At 46.5% G+C, this 21,051-nt stretch overlaps 1 protein-coding gene across 1 annotated transcript in view; it reads right to left on the reverse strand.

Moving 5' to 3' along the window:
- Positions 1 to 21,051, reverse strand: part of MMP17 (matrix metallopeptidase 17) — a 108,294-nt gene that overhangs the window by 85,888 nt on the left and 1,355 nt on the right. The gene's annotated exons all lie outside the window — the stretch shown is intronic.

Below are 21,051 nucleotides of genomic sequence, written 5' to 3' on the forward strand. Positions count from 1 at the left end.
CCCTCCTCAGATACTCTGCAGCAGATCACACGATACAGAGGACAGACAGCACGGTGGGGAAGGGATATTTTTAGTTATTTTATACAACAGACTCAGTATAACTTAATGAAAGACGAACATGTCGTGCATTCCCCAACCCTTCATCTCATCAGTTGTTCTTTCTGTGCCTTCGATTCTTTCAACACGGCTATTTCGGTGTGTTAAAAACAATGTACTCGCAGGGACCTGGAAACATCGTCTTATCACCGACCTTGGCTTTGTTCCATTTGTGGCAGGGAACAGAGGATACACTGAATTGGTACAGTGATGCATATGGTGTGTGTGTTACAAACCTTTTATATGAGGGAATACAAACAGCCTGTTTAGGTGCGCTGGTGGGCAGGGGTGGGGGGAGAGGAGGAAAGATTACTGCTATGTCTGCATTAGGGGTGCAGTACCACTATAGCAGGGGTTCTCAAACTGGGTGTCAGGACCCCTCAGAAGGTCACAAGGTTATTACATGGGGGGTCACGAGCTGTCAACCTCCACCCCAAGCCCTGCTTTGCCGCCAGCATTTATAATGGTGTTAAATATATAAAAAGTGTTTTTAATTTATAAGGGGGGGGTCACACTCAGAGGCTTGCTATGTGAAAGGGTTCACCAGTACAAAAGTTTGAGAGCCACTGCACTCTAGGAATACCAATACATCATCAGCAAAGTGTTCCAAGTCGGGACACAGCTAGAATGGCTAAACTGCGCTTTGTCCTGATGCAGCGCGGGTTGCAGGTCTCTTGAAGGTTTAAACAAGAGTAAATGATGGATTCTCTGTAACTTGACGTCCTCAAATCATAATTTAAAGACTGCAGTGACTCAGTCACTGAAATTAGTGGCCTAATACAGGAGTGTGGGGGCAAGGTTCTGTGGCCTGAAATGTGCCAGAGGTCAGACTAGAGGATCATGATGGTCCCTTCTGACCTTAAAGTCTATGAGTAAAACCACCCTCCATGGGCAAAGCAAGCGATGCTGGTAAAAGTGCAGTTTTGCAGTCTACACTAAGGGCTTCTGCCGACACAGCTATGTTGATCAGGCATCACTCCATCTCCCTCTCCCCTGGCCAACGTAGCTATGACAGCAGAAGTCTGTAGCACAGACATAGCCAAAGAGTGGGCTGAGCTGGCAAGACACGGCACTCTCTGCTACTACATGCCAGAGCTGATTCTGATTGCTGGACCCAGCTCCAAGCCCCAGGCAGGGATTGCTGCAGAAGGGAGTCACCCAACCAGTTCTCTCTCCAACTGTGGAACTATGCCTCCAAAATAAGCCCCCCTCCAGATCTCCTCAGCCAGAAGGTTGAGTGTGTGTCTGCAGTGAGGGATTGAGGGAGGAGAACAAACCAACCAACTTAAGGCAGCCAGAAGATTCCATAGGAGGCATGAACAAAGTACCCAAGAATACCTTTAATATGCAAGGAGATCAGGAGATCTATGAAAGAGGCTCCTGTAGAGCGTGAGCTGTGAAAAGACTTCTCAGCGGGCACCAGTCAGAAAGACAGATTGACATGTCTGCTGACCAGGCTGCTGGGTAAGGACCATGTCTTCCCATGTTCCAGACAGCAGCTAGCATAATGAGCACCCAGTCCTGACTGGGGCTTTTTAGAAGCTTGTAATATAAACAACATGTCAGTACATCTCCGAGGACTTTACAGCAGAAAGGAAGTAATGTTATCCCTTTGTACAGACGGGAAAATGGAGGCAGTGACACTGACTGATTTGCCAAAGGTCACGCAGACTGTCAGTGGCAAAACCAACAACAGAAGGGAAGTCTCCTGGCTGCCAGGATTCACTGAGCCCCACTGAAAGTGGAGAATGCAGCATGTTAACCTGAAGCTTTTCCCCTTTGTACTCGCCAGCACAGTGGGCTATTGGGATTTTTTAACCCCCCCCTCCCCCCACCTTTTTTTTCCAGGCAGAAATGCTGTTTCGTCTCAGCAAATGCCAGATTCCATTTCTGCCAGCATGAAAAGTGGTTTCTGGGCTGTAATGGCTCTAGGGTAGGATGGATGGGAGGCATAACCTACAGCCTCTCAAGGAAGTTTCTAAAATATACACAAGCTCCATGCACTTATGAATTAGCTCCTAAGATTTGACAAAAAAAAATATGGCTTTGAAAAATAAAAGCTTTCTAATTTCACGAACACAGCAAAGGCCACAACATTTGTACACGAGTGAAGATCATTGCACACGTGTGGCGGAGAACACGACTGGTGCAGGTAAAACGCAAGCTGATAATATAATTTGGCCTTGATTCATCTTTCTTGCGTGGGGAAAGAGTTCTTTGGTACAAACAGAGCTTCTTCCTAAGATACACATTTGGACAGAGGTCTGCCACATCCACACGCATTTCTCACCCATTTTCCTAGAACAAGTAACCAGCTTATCATGAAATCTTATTTTCATTTCACCCACCTGCATCCAGCAGGCACTAGGGCTTACTGGAGAACTTGAGTACAATACAGATGAGAAAATAGCTTTCCCCCCACGCTGTCCTCTTACTTTTGCACCTGGAATTGTTGGAGTGTGAAATGTGTGTCATTTAGTACTTTGCCTGTCCTAACCCTAACCCTCAAAGAACCCTAGTGGAGATAAGTATTATTTTTTCTGTACTACTAGTGTATGAGTAAACTAACGAATGGAGAGGTTAAGTGACTTGCCCAAGGTCACAGAGAGAGTGAGTGGCAGAGCCAGAAACAGAGCCTGGGGTCCTGACTCCAAGTCCCTTGCTGTAGCCACTAAACAACACTGCCTTCCTGTACATCCAACCTCCATTGTACAATAGACAATGACCTCCCCTTCCCTCTGGAGCTTCCAGATTGAAAATATTATGAACTGTAATTCGATTCTCGAGCACTTTCCCACTCCATTGTTTACTTCCCTGTAAGTCTTCTATAATCTTGTTTTGTAGTGTAACAGCCAACTGCTTCCTCTCCCCCCTGCATGCATTAGCTTTATGGGGCTTTGAAGCTCTTTTAGAGTATTAAACCATTATGTCAGTGTATCTAGTGTCCCATCAGATGAGGGCAGAGTACCTAGCATGTCGTTTAGTTGCTGTATTTATTTATGTCAGGAGAGCTCTTAGAGCTTTAGACTGCAGCTGCTTCAGTCTCTGTTCTTTCAAAGATTAGTTCTTGCTCCTGCCATGTCCCCCCATGTCACTCTAGCAGTTCTCAGGCCCAAGAAGATTCAAGCGGATGGTGCTTGGTTTTGCCTTTTGGACATTGTAGACTCACTGAGAGTAGAAATTCCCTTATCCTTGTTGAGGATATTCTTATTCTCGCACCTCAGAGCTCAGCAAAGCTGCATCTAGCCTGCAATTCCACTGCAGCTTTGTTTGAGGACTGATGAGTACACTTCTACCTAAGCCCACTGAAGTCAACAAGACTCTTCCTATTGATTCCAGTGGGCTTTGGAGCAAGCCCATCATTCAGGCCAACTCGGACATTGCTTGTTAGCATCCCACATTTATTGTCTCTCCGGGAGATTCTGAATTGATGGTGCTCAGTTTACAAGAAAAACTGTATATTATTTTCCTGACTGTTAGCTGGGCACACTTGTCCTGGCCTCTGAGAATCAAGTTGGGTTCTCTCCTTCTCGTGCATCATTATCCCCTGGAATAAAGATTCTGCAGGTCAGATTCTGCTCTCGCCTATGCCTGTCCAATTTTAATGGCTCTGCACAAGTGGAACAATCCTGCACAGGAGGAACAGAATGAACAAACCTGTGGATGACACACTACATCTCCTGCACCATGTATCCGCAGCTCATGCAACATTAGTAAAGGTTCTGCAGGCCAAGTTAGGCCCTCACTAAATTAGACTTCTGCAACCCCTTTTGTCTTACAGTGAAATCCATTCCTCCAATGGGCTAGCCGAGGTGGATCTTGTTGCAACTGAGTACACAGTCCTGTTGATGATGCCCAATATTGCACAGAATCCAGCTCACTTTCTTTGAGCCGCCTTGACTCTTCGGAGCAGGAGGCTGCAGTGCAGAGGTTGCCTGAAGAGTGGTACCTGGGCTGCTCTTCACCTCCACACCTGGCAGAATCCAGGAGGCTGAAAGGTCTCCTGTCCCTGGCTCTGTTTCTCCTTTTACCCTCTCCTTGCCTTGTTTGTTTGAAGTGTTAGCTCTCTGGGGCTGTTTTTCATGATGTGTTTGTACAGCAGCTAGCACAGGAGACATCTCACTGGGAGCTCTAGTAGTTCCTATTATACAAATAATAGCCACCTTTACAGCAAATGCCTTGAGGCTGAGAGATGCAGCACAGAACCAGGCCCCAGAACTGTCTTGTTGAGGCCCCATTTGGAGGAGGCTGAAAGACTCTCCCTGGCGATTGTTATGGTCTTCCTTTGGCCAACAGTTCAGGAAGCTGAGATTGGAATGTGGTTCCCCACATCCCTCCTCTGAACCCAGTTTAAAAGGGAAACAACCCCTGAAGCCAAGGAGCAAGAGGCAGCCCCACGGCAGTCCCGTTAAGACTGGACTTAGAAAAACAGCTGGTGAAATATGGGGCCAATAGCGAGATGGAAATTCCTGCCCTAGTATTTTGGTCTATAGGAAACTAAGGAGGCATTTTAGTGATGGCAGCATGCAATAAATCTCGGATCTTGGTTTTGCTCCACTCCAAAAAAGGGGTCATTTTTTATCATCATCCCTGGATGGCTTGAGCACGTCCTTCCAGCACGTCACGGAGAAAGCAATTTTGCTCTTGAAGCACATCTGCCCTACAGAGAACTAAGTCCCTACTTCATGATGACACAGGGAGGTGACCTGCGGGCACCTGAAATGCTCAGGTACTGTAACTGTGACATTCGCCCAATAAAAGGCTACCATCCTCCCCCTTTCATTTCGCCTGTCTGCCCTGCGGAGGACCAGATGCTGCTGCTAGACTATTTTTCTCCCTCTTCCTTTCTGTTTATGAATTATGATGATGATTTCAGTCTTATGGTCACTCCGGCGGATAGTCACTCTGCTTTATAATAAATGGCCGCTGTCTGATTTTTGCAAATGTAGCAGATCCCCTCTGCGCTGCTCTCTCCCTGCACTTTGGCTCAGGTACCTCCCCAGGGACTGCTCTGTCACCCACAGATGATGAAGGGCTTCTTTCCCCTGGCCTGGAGGTTATGCTTCGCACTTGCAGCAGGCCACAGTATAGGATTCCTTCCCCCCGTTGCTGCCTGAATAGCTTCGAGTGCCTTGTAACTTCCCCAGGTGATTTGCTAGGAGCTGGCTGCAAATTAGCTTCCTATTAGGTTTTAAGTTTCCATTGAGAGAGAGTGGAGAGAGAGTGGAGAGAGTACGATGTATCTTTCCTTCTTCCGTCCTAGCAGCAGGCTGGGTAGAGAGCCATTTCCTGTCGCTCTCCCAGCGGAGTGCCATGCACCCAGACATGCTCCCTGCTAAAAGAGCAATTTCACCACAAATCCTCGTACAAGGTCTTATGACAGTGCAGCAGGGCACAGTCCATCCTGCCTTCTAGCCCCACAGAAACCAGCTTAAACTCCACTGGCTGTGTATCCACTGGGCCATTTATTTGAGTTCCTTCCACCAATACCTTCACAGTCCCATGCAACAGTACTATTTACAATAGCTCCTGGGCTTTTGGCCCTCTCCTCGGGACCTGAGGAGCAGAGGTTTTCCTTCCCTGAGGCCTCTGAGAGACCGGGCTCAGCTAATACGTCTTATTTGCTTGCCTGCTTTTGCTCTCTCTTCTCCTCTTCCCAGCACTTCATTCCTGTGCCTCTATCACTCTTGCCCTGATGGGCTAACTGGCTCATCAGCCCACTGGCCTGATTAGCTAATTACCTTTAATTACTCCAATTAGCTTTCTCTGGGGGAACGAATGGGTGTTTTCTGAGGGAACAAACAGGTGTCAGGGTGATCAGAATGCATGTTCACCTGGTAACTCCCTGCACTCTGTTATTTTCATTATGGCAGGTCCCAGCCCAAGTCAGGACCCCTTTGCACATGAGGATGGGTGGCCCAGTGAATAGGGAAATAGTGTAGGACTGAAGAAAATAGGGTTCCTTTCTCTACTCTGGCATAGGCTTCTTGAGTGACTTTGGGCAAGTCATTTAATATTTCTGTGCTTCAGTTCCCTATCTGTGAACTGCCCTATCTCGCATGAGGTGCTCAAGTACTATAGCGAGGGCCATATAACCGACAGGCTAGGCACTGCATACACCCATAATAAGAGGCAATCCTTGCCCTGAAGAGCTTGCTGTCTAAATAGACAAAGGAAATACTGTAGGATTAGCCCTAATTTTACAGAGGCACGGAGAGATTAAGTGTCTCAGCAAACATCACACAAAGCCAGGATTTGACACCAGATCTCCTGAGTCCCAGTGAATTACCCTTCTACTCTCTGGGAGATGGCAGTGCTTGCTGCGCCCTGGGTTGGCACCAGTGGTGCAGGGTCCTCTGGCCTCTATTTACATGGGTTTGAGAACCCATCTCTCCAGAAGAGACCAGACAGAATGAAGACAACCTGGAGAACCCCTATGCTATGTAGGAAGAGCTGGGGGCTCAGTCAGAAACGAAAACTCTGTAATAGACCAAAAGGTGTAGCTCCTACCCCTTCCCCCCCAGGAAGAGGAGATTAATGCATTAAATGGGAGCTGTGAAGGGGAAACTAGAAAGAAAACATTAGCCCTTTAATTCTGGAGCGTTGTGGGGACAGGAGTTGATGCCGAGAGCAAAGCTAGACACACTTCTGGAGCTGAGAGCCCGCTGTTACTGAGGGAGAGGCAGGAGACAAGCGATCAGATAAAAGGTGAGGGCTGAAAGTTTCTCCCAGACATCCGAGAGCACGAAAACAGGAATAAGGAGGTTGACAGAGGAGGTTCGTGATGGCAGTTGGCAATCAGGGAATCACTTCCCCTGAGGTATAGAGCTTTGTCTGCCAGCCAGACATGACTGAGGCTGAAAGCCAGTTGGTTTGCAGGGTCAGAAGATATCCAGTCACCAGAAGGCTGATTACTGTGCCAGCTATTAATTATAGTTCTTTACACTTGAAATACTCCCCTGGCAGCTTGCACAGAGCGTGACAAAAAGGCCAGCTGCTGACTAACTGGAAGGACAGAAGCGCATGCTATTTATTATGGTCCGAGGATGCAGGAATGAGTGAACTCGAGCCCCATTACCGTCGGCTCCAACTCGGTGTCTCCGAGGGGAGTGCGTTGAATTAATTGGCATTTTCAAGAGCAGGCCAGACGTTTGGCTTGACACTTCACACTGTGTCAGGCAGAGAGATTCCTTACTGCAGAGGAGAGAAGGCTGGGTGGGTATGTGTGGAAAAGATAGCCCTGACTGTGTAGTACTAGCAATGGGAAAACACCTGTGTGCATCAGGCACAGCACACACCTCCAAGGGGCTGCCCTGCTACTGAAGCAATTTGCTAAGGAGTAGAGTGAGGGAGTTTGGCTGGCTCTGTGATTAGGATAAACAACAATCCTGAGCCCCTATACAGCACTTTACAAACATGAACGGATTAACCCTCACAACTCCCAGGAGGCAAGTATTACTACCCCCACTTAAGAGAGACTTAGCGACTTGTCCGGGATCACAGAGGGAGCCTATGTCAGAGGTGGGATCTGAACCCAAGGATCCCTGGCTGCAGATCTGCACTCAGACCATTTCTCTCACCCTACATAAACCAAATGGGGTAAAAAATCTCCAAGGCAGAAGATAAAATTAGCCTTGACAGAGACAGTACAACATTCCTGTACTCCGCGGAGGCCTCATTACCATCGCCGACAGTTCTTCCCAAAGGCCCTCCCACATTGTGCTGCTAGGTTTGGAGCTGTTGCATGATAGGCGATCTGGATTCATACCAGGACGGGGTGGAAGGGATGCACTTTCCCCGGCTCACACGGCTGCACAATGACAGGAGGGGGAAACAGTTTGAGACTCGATAAACAAAGACTGCATTCTCATTCCACCAAGAGCAGATCTCGCTTACCGATCTGAGTTTGAGTGACAGGTTCTTTTATGCATCACAATCCCAAACTTCCTGGCAGGGAGGCAGTGATTTTAGACCATGAATGAAGCTGCACAAGAGGAATTAGCCTGATGTCCTTGTAGTTTCCACAAGAGGGCACCAACATAACACCAACAGATGAACACATTTATTTGAGCATAAGCTTTCGTGAGCTACAGCTCACTTCATCGGATCTGTTCCGATGAAGTGAGCTGTAGCTCACGAAAGCTTATGCTCAAATAAATTGGTTAGTCTCTAAGGTGCCACAAGTCCTCCTTTTCTTTTTGCGAATACAGACTAACACGGCTGCTACTCTGAAACCTGTCATAACACCAATAGAGATTTGTTCCATAGGTCACTTGAAAGATGTGGAGAAAGTTGCTTTGCCCCCTTTGACACAGATGCAAAGCCAGCAAAGATTTCCTTGAGATGGATTCAAAGTCCTTTGGCCTGGCAGAACCCCAAAGTGCCAATTCAGAATATGGCTGGGACAGGGCAGCGAGCAAACCAAGGATTTAACTATGTGGATTCAAGTAAAGGTGTGCAAAAAGCAGATTATGTCCTGAAAATGTTTAGTCTTTAGTTAACCAGTTGGGGGACAAAGGTGAGGAGCCACAGAACACAGCCCATTGAAAATAACCAGAGGGGGATGGCACAGGAGTTACACTACATTTTGCGAGGAGAAAAGTTGCAAGAGACAAAGATCAATCGGGCATTGGTTTGAAGACCCTTCATTGCGGTAGTAGCTGTTCTCTCCCTCCGCCAAGCCCTACCTACTGTGGGAAGCTTCAATTCACACCTTCATTCATTCTGAATAAAGAGCCTACAATGGGAATAACTGTCTGAGCGCTACTGACAGCGTTGCATTTCCAGGGCAACCCAGTCCAATCCACGTGATCGACCCCTTGATGCACATTATGGCTGCACAGCTGGGATGAATGTCACAAAACAGAGCCAGGGCAATGGACTTCATTGGCAGTAAAGCCTGGACAAATGGCTAGGCAAGTCCAGTTCAGCCGGCAGGTCTCTACCAGCCTGTGATCCTATTTGTAGCTGTCAGAAAGGGCACACGTGTTGCCATGTTAATTTAAGGTGTCCTGCTCTGCAGCCTGTTGTACATTTTGCACTTCTCTGCTCCACACTGGCTGCTAAATGAGTCAAAGTTACCTTGATATTCAAATGTATATTTCTATTTCAAGGGTTAGTGCATTGCTTATTTTTAAAGCAAATCATTGTATTGCAATGTGATTATCTCCCACTAACATGCACATTGTGTTATGTTTCACCAGGCACAAAGAGATACCTCCCAGTCTGACTTACATTCATAGAGGAACAAAACAAGAACTAAATCTCCGAGAGAAAGCACAGAATAAGTCTCCTGGCACTGAGCTCTCAGAACAACAGGACTGCTGAACTCTACCTACCCTAGATAATGGCCCCATGACCATTAAATCTGAGCACCTCACAATCTTTTAAATGTAGTTATTCTCACTACACCTCTGTGAGGTAGAACAGTGCTATTATCCCCATTATACAGATGGGGAACTGAGGCACAGAGAGGACATGTGACTTGACTAAGGTCACACAGGAAGTCTGTGGCAGACCAAGGAATTGAACTGGTCCCCCACCACTAGACTTTTCATGCCAGGAGAGTGCACAGGAATTTAAAGGTGCACTAAACACAGAAGTAAAAATGCACCCGAGCGTTTCAGCTGATCCTCTGGTAAAGGGACCCTTTGCTTATTTAACACAATTACATTTCCCAAGAAAATTCTGACATCCACAGCTGCACTGAGACAACATGAATATGAAAGTAAAACACAGACCACAGCATGGTCAGGGAACAGAGTTACGCTGGTATGGTGGGTCCTCCTGTGGGTGAAGGGAATGCTCTGGAGTCAGGAGTATAACAGTCAGATTAGAAGGTAGATATGTTTGAGAGGTGGCTGCATAAGAATGGTTAGGAGAGGGACCTAAACCTAAGGCCTAGTCTACACAGGGAAACTGACCAACATAGCTATTCCAGAATAGCTCCCTGTGTGGACACTATTCCAGAATAGCTAATTAGAACAGTTATGCTGATCAACTGTGTAGACAAGACCTAAGGGGTGTAAGCTCTTCGGGGAGGAACTGTCATTTTGTGATCTGTTTTTAGAGTGCCTAGCACAATGGAGCCCCAATGCTTTATTGGGTCTCTGGGTACTACTATGTTAGAGGCAGACGACTACAACGGGATTGCCTCTTCAAATAGCTGCCACCAAGATACAGCCTGTTCCAGCATACGGTCAACCTACGAAACACAAACTTGTTCAGGTTCCTGAGGCTGTCATTTGAAAGCATCAGTGTGAGGTAAAGAGAGGCAGAGGGAGCCGATTATCTGCGGACATGGGGATTGATGGCCCCAGGGAGAATCCCTGTGCCCCCTGGCAGAGAATTATGATGAGGCAGACAGATGGAGCTGTGGAAGTCAAGTGGTCCTGCAACCTTTGTTTATTTACTGCATCCTCAGCCACTGAGAGAGCACAGAGAGAGAAGACTAACATAACATTGACTCATGGAGACATTTAAACTGGGAAGAGCTATGGGCCTGATCAGACAACACCCACACATAACAGACAACCAGAGGAGTGCAGCATAAAAGGGATGGCTCAGCATAATAGATGGAGTTTACACAGCATCTAGACGGCAGTGGTTGGCATAGATTTACACAAGACTTGTGTGTGTTTAATCCACTGACCCTTACGTGTGCAAAAGGTAAACGCAGCTGGTTTAATCTTGCTATATACTTAATGCCATCCAGACATCAGCACATAGGTTCCCACAACCGTGCTCCAATAAGGACATCACTTTACCACACGGTTAAACAAACATGTCTGTAAACTTACTGTAAGACTATTCCCCTCCCCGCACATCTCTGCCCCTACTGCACAAGCGGTGGGGTGGGGGTAGGGAGCCCATATCACCTGTGTGCCAGGAAGCCCAGCTCTGTTGCATCGGGGTCCCTATGTATATACCTGGGTTTGGGGCAGGGTAGGAAAAGCAGATCTGCTGCTACATGGATCCATCGACCTTTGACCCCAGAGGCCTGGGCACAGGGGTGAAGAGACTATGGGTGGGTAGAGGTGTAAAGGCTCCTACCCCTCGCAATCCTGAAACTTCCTGCACCAAAACAACGAGGAGTCCGGTGGCACCTCGAAGACTAACAGACTAACACGGCTCTTTTTGTGGATTCAGACTGACACGGCTACCCCTAAAGTTTGGAGGCCTTTAATGCAAGAGCCCGTCCCTCTTGGATGTTGTGGGGGACTCTCAACAGGTAGAGCATTTTTCCCCCTCTTTTCAATTATCTAGACTATGTGGGACACTGATGGATCCTTGATACTATAGCGATGGGTGCACCAGAAATGCCTAAACAGAGTAATTACCAGCCACGTTAATCAGTTTTCGGTTGAAGTGTGACATGTATCCACACCAAGGGGAAGAAGTCGAATGATTTGCATTTCATTGCCGATTATGGCAATACCAGGCTGTCGTCTATCTCAGAAATCTCCTGGGGGAAGTCTGAAGTGTAAATTGCTGCAGCGTTAATAAAACGCTATCTAAAATACAAACCCCACCAGCCTCTCTAGCTGTGTTTTTACACAAAATATGCTGTAGACTCCCAGATGCAAACCCAATTTACTTTGTTTGGCTTTGGAACAAAAAAGTCCATCGGTGACATGAAGGGTGGAATGGTACAGACCGTATGGCGGGGGAATTTACAAATCAGCAGCAAAACACAACAAACAAAAAATAAAAGCCAGTTTAATGCAGAGAATTTATCAAAGAAGCAAACACGCTTCTCGAGTTGCCTCACCCACTGTCATTCTGTAACCAAATGCGCTGAAGGGAAACTAAAATCCTGCCCCCCGCCCTCTCCAAAGCAAATGTAACAATGTGGTAACCATTCTAGCACTCTACAGCAGTGGTTAGCCATTCCCTGTCCCAGCCTCGCTGCAAAATGCACAACTTTTGGAGAGCATATCGTAGTTATCTTCAGGAATAATGGGAATTCTCCCAGAACAATGGCCAGTTCCGAGCCACTCATGGGCTAAAGAGCAGAATGTATTCAGCTGCCATGAGCTCTGGAAAATGTTCAACAAGCTGATTTGGTCCACACAGAAAATTTGGTGGGAAGGGGGCTAGCCTGATTGTATTACGCAGGCAGGGATACAGTTTGTTTTACTCATGTTCAGAAATAGCCAAGAGAAGGAACCAAGCCAGGAAGTTAGACTCCAAATCCCACTCCCAAGCCCCCATGTTTCAAAGGTATTTGGGTCTGGGGGCTTGACTGGGATCCATAATCCTGATCAGAACATACACTTCTATAGCAACTTTCACCCTGAGAGATCCCAAAGTATTTTAGTAACCATACGCATTCAGGAATGTAGTACCTGCCACAGCACTCTTCACCGATCACATCACTTTAATGCATGAGTGGAAATATTAGCGTCAGTGTCCTGGCTAAATTCCATTCTGCATTCCCCCTCCAGTCCAAGGTAGCCGTGCTGTCCTTGTCCTACACGGTTGTGTGGTCCCGATGGGCGCTGTTCAACAACTGCCATGGTAGGGACTGAACTCCTGAATGTATGTAGTTAGGCCCTCCATTTTACATCTCACTTGAATCACTGCAGCTGACTGAGCGCGAGACGTTTCAGAGGGATCCACTGGTAGCTACACAATGAAAGCTGGAGAGCTAGATTCATTATAGTGCATGTATTTTGGAGCGAGTTGGAGCTGCCTGTTAAGGAGCATAACTTTTCAGACCAGGCTGCCCAGCACCTTCCTTTCAAAGAGATTTGCATGCGTCTCTCCTCTCCCCTCCCCATCTTATTCCACCCTTCCTTTACCCCATTCAGACCCCAGCCTAGTGCATTGCAAGTAGTGAGTTCACTTGATCGCTCTGGACCAAGTGTTATCTCAGCTCTCCACTGGGAATGTCTGGGAAGCGTAGTGCATTAAGCAAACCAGAGGTGGCAGTAGCTTCTGAACTTCACTTCTGATCTACTGCCAACGGGTGAAGTATCCCCTGTAAGAAACAATGAATCCTCCAATGAGGGGATATACAGAACCCTGAAAGCAACTGGCCACACAAGGGGGTTAACCCCTTGTCATAAAAATAAAGGGAAAGGTAACCACCTTTCTGTCCACAGTGCTATAAAATCCCTCCTGGCCAGAGGCAAAACCCTTTCACCTGTAAAGGGCTAAGAAGCTAAGATAACCTCGCTGGTACCTGACCCAAAATGACCAATGAGGAGACAAGATACTTTCAAAGCTGGAGGGGGTGGGGGAACAAAGGGTCCATCTGTCTGTGCGATGCTTTTGCCAGGAACAGATCAGGAACACAGTCTCAGAACTTCTGTTACTTAGTAAGTTATCTAGCTAGAAATGCGTTAGATTTCCTTTTGTTTCATGGCTGATAAAATAAGCTGTGCTGAATGGAATGTATATTCCTGTTTTTGTGTCTTTTTGTAACTTAAGGTTTTGCCTAGAGGGATTCTGTACGTTTTGAATCGGATTACCCTGTAAGGTATTTACCATCCTGATTTTACAGAGGTGATTCTTTTACTTTTTCCTTAATTAAAATTCTTCTTTTAAGAACCTGATAGCTTTTTCATTGTTCTTAAGATCCAAGGGTTTGGGTCTGTGTTCACCTGTGCAAACTGGTGAGGATTTTTATCAAGCCTTCCCCAGGAAAGGGGGTGTATGGCTTGGGGGGATATTTGGGGGGCAGACATCTCCAAGTGGGCACTTTCCCTCTTCTTTGTTTAACACACTTGGTGGTGGCAGCATAGAGTTCAAGGACAAGGCAAAGTTTGTACCTTGGGGAAGTTTTTAACCTAAGCTGGTAAGAATAATCTTAGGGGGTCTTTCATGCAGGTTCCCACATCTGTACCTTAGAGTTCAGAGTGGGGAAGGAACCTTGACACCCCTCTTCTTCTGTCTAGAGATTAAGCCACAGTTGTCTGGTCTGATCTGCATGTAGGGCTGTCTTTGACAGCTGTAGGGAAATTAAATCCTCCCTCCAACACACCGGAGGGAAAATCCTGAGAGGGCCCAAGGACTTGCAGCTCCCCGAACTCCAGGTGGAGTTCAAGTGCTTTCTCATGCCTTCAGCTGAAGCAAGCCAGGCCTCCTGTCTTTGCATTGCACTTTGGCTGAGGGCAGCCCTTGGTATTTGGGCCTTGAAGAAGCGGGACATTTACCTTTCTGTTTTACAATAAAGACCAAGAAAGGGTGTTTAAACCCCACGCAAGCAGGCCGAATCCTTTTCTGCACCAAATGGCCTGTCATGCTTCCGTGTTAGAGAAGTTAGAATGATCTGCATTGGGCCCTATGCACCAGGGGCGTTTGATACCAAGTGCATTTGCTGACTATAACGCCCAAGCTCCTGCAGCTACCCCTTTGCTTCTTCAACAGAAGCTGCAGAATTGCCTCATGTGGGGAAATCTACTAGCGCCAGCCAGCCGCATTTAATCAAACTAACAATTCATCTCCTGTGGCAACCGCTCTGTTCAGGTCCCAGTTGTAGGTGGTCTTGTAAAACATGCCTGAGCGCAGAATAAATTGAGCATGTGGCGTCATGGAAAGCCTGGGTTGTCAGATGTTCTTCATGGCTGTGAGTTACACAGAAAGGAGATGTCATTCTGGGCTCGTTACATGACAAGCTGATACAACTCAGACATGCCCATCACCTTCGAGCAAAGGCTTATGACACTGACAAGATTGCTTTCATGTACCCAAAAGATCAATGTTGTCAGGATGAAATAACATGTCAGCTGATACGAAGAACTCAACCTTGTCACTGGCAGTCAACAAGCAGCAACGCTCTCTCAAAATATAAAATAAATAAATACACTGCTACCCCTCAATCATGTTATTTGAACGGGTCTTGTCCTGATCAGTAGATCATCTCCAGACTTCCCCAAAAGAATGATTCCCTGCATACAGGGTTTATCCTGGTCTCAGAAATTCCTCTTCTATTATACTAAATCATCACAGCTAGTCAAACTGTCAGAGTCTCACCTGAAGACTGCGTTCCTTGGTGAACTTCAGTATTTACTCCTTATTTTCCATCCCAGGTCTCTTTCCTGAACAGAAATGTCACCAAATTCAATTTCACGCTACGTTCATTTAAAACTCTCCAATCATGCTTGACTTCATTGGTTTCTTCTCCTGACCTGCAACACTTCTGTGCTAAACCATTTCTTTCTCACTGGGGTTAACTTTGTGTGTTTTTCTTTTACATACACACATACGCATTTATATATATATATATATAAACATCAAATCTCTTAATTCTCTGACCCAGAAATCAGAGACAATCCTCATGAAAAACTGGGACAAACAACACACATACAGATGCACAGGAAGAGCTTCTGAAACTCCCAAATCTACCCATTTAAAGTGATTTTGATTAAAGAAAGCATTTGCAGGAAAACTGTTACTGCCAGACCTCGGGTTGTTTTCTGATCTTCCAAATCCTTCACTTTTAAGTGCAGCTCTGCTCTAAAAGGTGACTTTTTAAACCAGAGGGCAGTGTGGTGCCCCATGTTTCCCATCTCTCAGTGATTTGAGCACCAGATGTGCTTACTTTACAAAATTTTTTTTCCCCCTAATGCCAGCCCTGTGAAGTCAATCAGCAATCTGAGAGTCAATCTGGGTACTTTTCATTTCCTGCAGCATCACCAGAAATAAAGGCTTTGCAGGCCAAATTACGCTTTCCACGAAAGCTGTACAACCCCAGGCCCTGCTGTAAATGTATGACACTGGAAATAAAGAAGGCATCTTGTTGATGTAATAATGCACCTGCAGGCCAAACCAGGACTTCAGTTACAGCCATGCAATCCCATTTTTACAGTTTCATCCTTAGTCACACTTGTGCCTTCAATGAGCTGGCAGAGGTGTAATTAACTGGAGCTGAGTTATCAGTACCGTAGATGATGTGCAAGGTGTTATCACATTCTCTATGAGCTGCGTTGGCTCTGCCTCTGACTATAGGGGATGGAGATCCGCTGAGTCAGAAGGTGCTGTATCTTACACACTCACTTTCCACATTAAATTACAATTTAATGAGGGAGAATGACAAAGAGCTGTAGGAGTCAGAGAGCTTTCTAATTAAAATAACAACTGACATGAATCTAGCCGTTTCCCAAAGACGTTAGGAAAAGTGAACACACCTGTATGGACAACCCTGCCAACGTGCAGCCACCAGGTAATGCAGGGCAGTGAAAGAAAAGGAAATGTTAGCCAGGGAAGCCAGTGCAAAGCCCACCTCTTATTAAAAGGGACAGGGGATTATCCACACCACACAACGCAAGCAGGACATTGGCTGGTCAGGGCTTATCCAAAAGCCTTCTCTGCACACACTGCTCGCGCACCCCCCCCCCCCAGAATGCAATTCCATTTATCTCCACTGGGGAAAAACTGTCTGGACCCTTCCATGCGCCAGTTACACTACCCAGACTCCCTTAGGTGCGGCTGGCCCTGGCAGAAGTTACACCACTTCACACACGGCCTCCAGATTTGGCCCTTGGTGTTTCACATTCAATGCTCGAGACCAAAAATAAAGGAGAGAGAGAGAGAGACACAGTCGGGGCGAGTGGGGGGATGAGTCTAATTAACACCCATCAAGATCCCTTCACCAGAGCTGCTGGAAAGCTGCCATCGCCAAGGCTCCACGCACTGGCTTGGAACCATCACTAAAAGCAGAATCTAATTATATTGAGTAATGTAGCTTAACTACCGCCAGTAATTCAAACTGCCGGGCCCACAACAGCGACTGAGCACGGGGCTAAACTGCATTACAGAATCTGAGGGTGGATGGTCTCAAATTTAAAAAGGAAGTAGCCGTTATAACCAGCCAGAGTGTTAATACCAGATTAAATCCTTTCACAGGAGCCGGCCTGCTGGAAAGCTCCCCAGCCAACCCTTTGTCAAGCTAATGTAGCCTGCATTGTACCTTGGCTTCAAGAGGAACCTTAAAATGTAGCCAGTGTCTGTATTCTTACATGGAAACCTAACATTCTTGGAAGAAATACTTGGAACCTGGAATGAAATAACATGGCAGCTGATACGAAGAACTCAACCCTGTCACTGGCAGTCAACAAGCAGCAACGCAGTCTCTCAAAATAATAATATAAAATAAATAAATACACCTAGGGAGGTGGTGGAATCTCCTTCCTTAGAAGTTTTTAAGGTCAGGCTTGACAAAGCCCTGGCTGGGATGATTTAATTGGAGACTGGTCCTGCTTTGAGCAGGGGGTTGGACTAGATGGCCTCCTGAGGTCCCTTCCCACCCTGATAGTCTCTGATTCTATGACATTGCCACCCCCTCAATGTTATTTGGACAGGTCTTGTCCTGATCAGCAGATCGTCTCCAGATTTCCCAAAAGAATGCTTCGCTGCATACAGGGTTTATCCTGATCTCAGGAATTCCTCTGCTATTATACTAAATCATCACAGCTAGTCAAACTGTCAGAGTCTCACCTGAAGACTGGTCAAAGAGAAGCGGGGATTACAATGGTAGGGGAGGCCAAGCAAAGCTCCTTCCCAACACGCTGTTAGACTGATCGCATTATTGTTTTGGCTCTCCCAGAGGTTTTGTCCCGGAAGATTTGCCAGTTCAGGATGGAGCCCTAACTGGCACGTACTTTCCCATTAGCAGCGTCAGCAGATCAGGAGGATGTTGCTGTCTTCTAATATGAACTATAGCTTCTTTCGGTCCGGGGGGTGGGTTTTATTTTTTGGTTAATAACTAACCACCTCGAGGTTTGGGCCATAAAATAAACCTGCCGTGGAGACACTGCCACGGCTAACCCTGCGGTAGCCTGGCAAAGCCTGCATCTACCGTGGGAGGCCGCAGGGAGAGAGACGCTTGGCAAAAGGTGGGAAGGACTGATGTCTGACGGCGACAGCCACTGACTTGCTGCTGCTGTGCGATCTGCCTGAGCAGCCCTGAAGTCAGACGGGTCCTTTCCGAGACAAGGAGCTAGCCCCTTTCTTCCCAGGCACGCTGATGCAGATTTTGCTTTGAAAGCAGTGCCGGAGGAATGCACTGCACAGAATGCTAGTTCACCCCGTCCCCATAGGAACTCCCTCTCCTTCCCCCTACCCATTCTTCAGCTCCTCCACACAGAAACCTGTGTTTCCATAAGAGCCCTGCTGGCTGGAAGAGCTCTATGCCCATAAGCGTCATTCAGCTGGAAAGCAGGAACAAAGGCAACAGGAGTCCTGACTCCATGGGAACAAAGGAACACTTGGGGTGGGGAGAGGAGAGGAGGAGGACGACTGTTAGTCCATGGCCTCAGTTAATGAATGCAAATGCCTACTTTTCCTCTGGAAACAACAGAGGATGGCATTGAATGTACAGCAAAGAGAGAAAACTCTTTCCATTGTCAAGGTAGAGCAGCCAGCACATGAGACAGTTGCAAAGTGGAGCATCTGACGTAACAGATGGCCCCCTTGGGACACGACTGTAGATTCTGGGAGAAGGGAACATGTGCAAACTTAACAGCATTGCCGGAACTCCCATTTAACGTGTCGCCCTGTAGCTGGTCCCTGATACACGCCCTAGGGACATCACGGTCGCTGCAGCAGCCCTCACTGCCAGTTTGGATATTGAAAACCGTGCTCTGTTTGGACATAAATCCAATTCAAAGGCACTCATCTTTTGCCCTAACTTGATACACAGATTGTCCCAGCAGACAGCTTCTGTGAGGATTTTCCAGCATCCACAGCACAAGATAACATGGCCCAGCTGCCAGGAGTTGGCTTTTAACAGCAAGCGCCAAATTGTTAAAACAACAGGATCTCCAATATGTCTCCAGGTCTACCCCCTTAGCATACAGGTTTACCAAACTGGCCTTTATGGGAATCAAGGCTGCAGAGATCTCTCTTAGTGCCTGATTCAAAGCCCCCTGAAGTAAAAGAAAATCTTGGTACCCCGCTTTACATCTGACATATGTAATGTTTTTGCATGTGTGATGCCAGAGGATCTCAAGTCAAATGACCACAGAGCTGCGAGTAATATATATATATATATATATATATATATATATATATATATATATAAACTGTGCTTTAGACACTGCATCCGATATGGTCTTCTTTTTTATATATTTAAAAAGGTGGGGCAGGTCAAAATGATCAGTGTCAAACTTCAGAAACAATCTCTTCATATTGAAGTACAATTTCAATTCCTCATTCATTCCTCCCTCTCTTTGTGAGGTTAGCTAACAGAGAATAATAATAATAAAAATACGTAGCAACCAAGCTAGATTCATGCGTAGGGCAGGATATTCCAGTGGTAAACATCATTCGATATCATACTGCTGTGGGCAGTACTCTAGCAAGCTCTGCCTTTGAATTATAGCCCTCTCTGGTTTTGCCGAAGTTTAATCTGGCCCCTGTTTTGTATAGCAGTGCTAAATTGGAGCATCCCACTCAGCTTCACAATTTGGCTCTGTGTCTTTCTCTGCCTGGAAAAGCCTTTTTAGCTACAATTTGCAGAGGAGGGAGAAATCAATTCAAACAGAACACCTCTGTTGACACAGTGCTGTATTTACTGCAGAGAGTTGCTGGGGGGGATAGGATTTGTCAAAGGTTAGTGGTGCTTTCTATTGCCATTATTTCATGCTTCCTCATTTTCAAATATTTGGTCGAAATGCCTCACAGACCCTTAATTTGCTGCATAGAGTAGATGTCAAATAAATCTTCTTAAAGTGTCCACTTCAAACAGGGGGATTTTCCTGACAACCCCCTGCAGAACTGCCTTCGCCTCGTTGCTGATTACTGGGAATAAACAAAAGCAGTCTTTATACTCAGACTTGTGCTTAATTCCACCAGTGATGCAAAACCAAGGAGACTGATCCGCCACACATGCACAACTGGCCATGGGAGCTGCACACACATTGGAGGGGAGAAGTCAAAAAGAGACCCATTTTAGATCATCTAGTGGATGTTCCCCTGCTTAACGGAGGATTGTTTTCCCCCAATAATTTGTCCCCTATGAGGGGGCTGTCATCCATCACATCTATACACCCTGAGTCTGTGGGGATCCCACAATTCACTGCCACGAAGCAGTCTGAATGTCACAGGCACTGGACTGCAGCATCACTACATGAATCCTAATGGGTCAGAGATGCTCTGATTCAAGGAGAGTGAATTTCTAGTTACACACAACGCACTTTGCAGCTGGCTTTCAATCCAAGATCAGCTGCAAACAAGTACATCTCAGAGGTTTAAATGCAGCCATAATAAATATTAAGCCATATTAAGTGTAGCAGCTCTCTCTCACAATGTTTAACTCATAAGAGCTCCATGTGGCACATACGGTAGCAGGGGGGGGGAAATCAGGTTGACTAGTCTACAGAACATGGGACGCTTTCTTTGGACGCAGTGCGCCCACCCATCTGCCATTTACATGAAATATTCAGTTCAGCTTTAGCACTTGGGTAGAGGTGAGAGTTAATACACAATGATTGTGCAGGAGCACTTTGCATTCACACATGCTTTCCGGGTGGCTCTTGTCCGAGCTCAGGTGCTCAGAAGCAGTCACCAGTAATGCCTGGATTGTGATTCCATCACAACACCTGGCTTTACAGCAAATAATAATGATCATGAAGTTCCTGGTATACAATTTTGTTTAAACCACCCTTGTGAAATGATGTTTTGCTGAAAGGTTCCCCTGGCTCCCTCCTGGCCGCAAGGGTGAGGCAGCATCTCGACAAGACAGTCACTGAATTTCCTAAAGCTGGAGGGTACGATCCAATTCCAGGATCTATCACTGAATCCTGACCTAAGTCCTAACTTTGCTAACACCAACCTGGAACGAATCCAGCCACGTGGCTTTTTTCGTTCTTTGAGATGTGCTTTCTTTTACAGAGCCAAAGCTAGCATCTTGCACAATAAACTTTTATTTCTGCAAGAGAAAAATTTCGCTCTCTCTTAGAGGGTAACATGTTAAGTTGCCACAGAAGTGCCAGCACAGTGATCTAGCAG

Source organism: Lepidochelys olivacea, assembly GCF_965140295.1.
Source record: "Lepidochelys olivacea isolate rLepOli2 genome assembly, chromosome: 15".
Taxonomy (NCBI): Eukaryota; Metazoa; Chordata; order Testudines; family Cheloniidae; genus Lepidochelys; species Lepidochelys olivacea.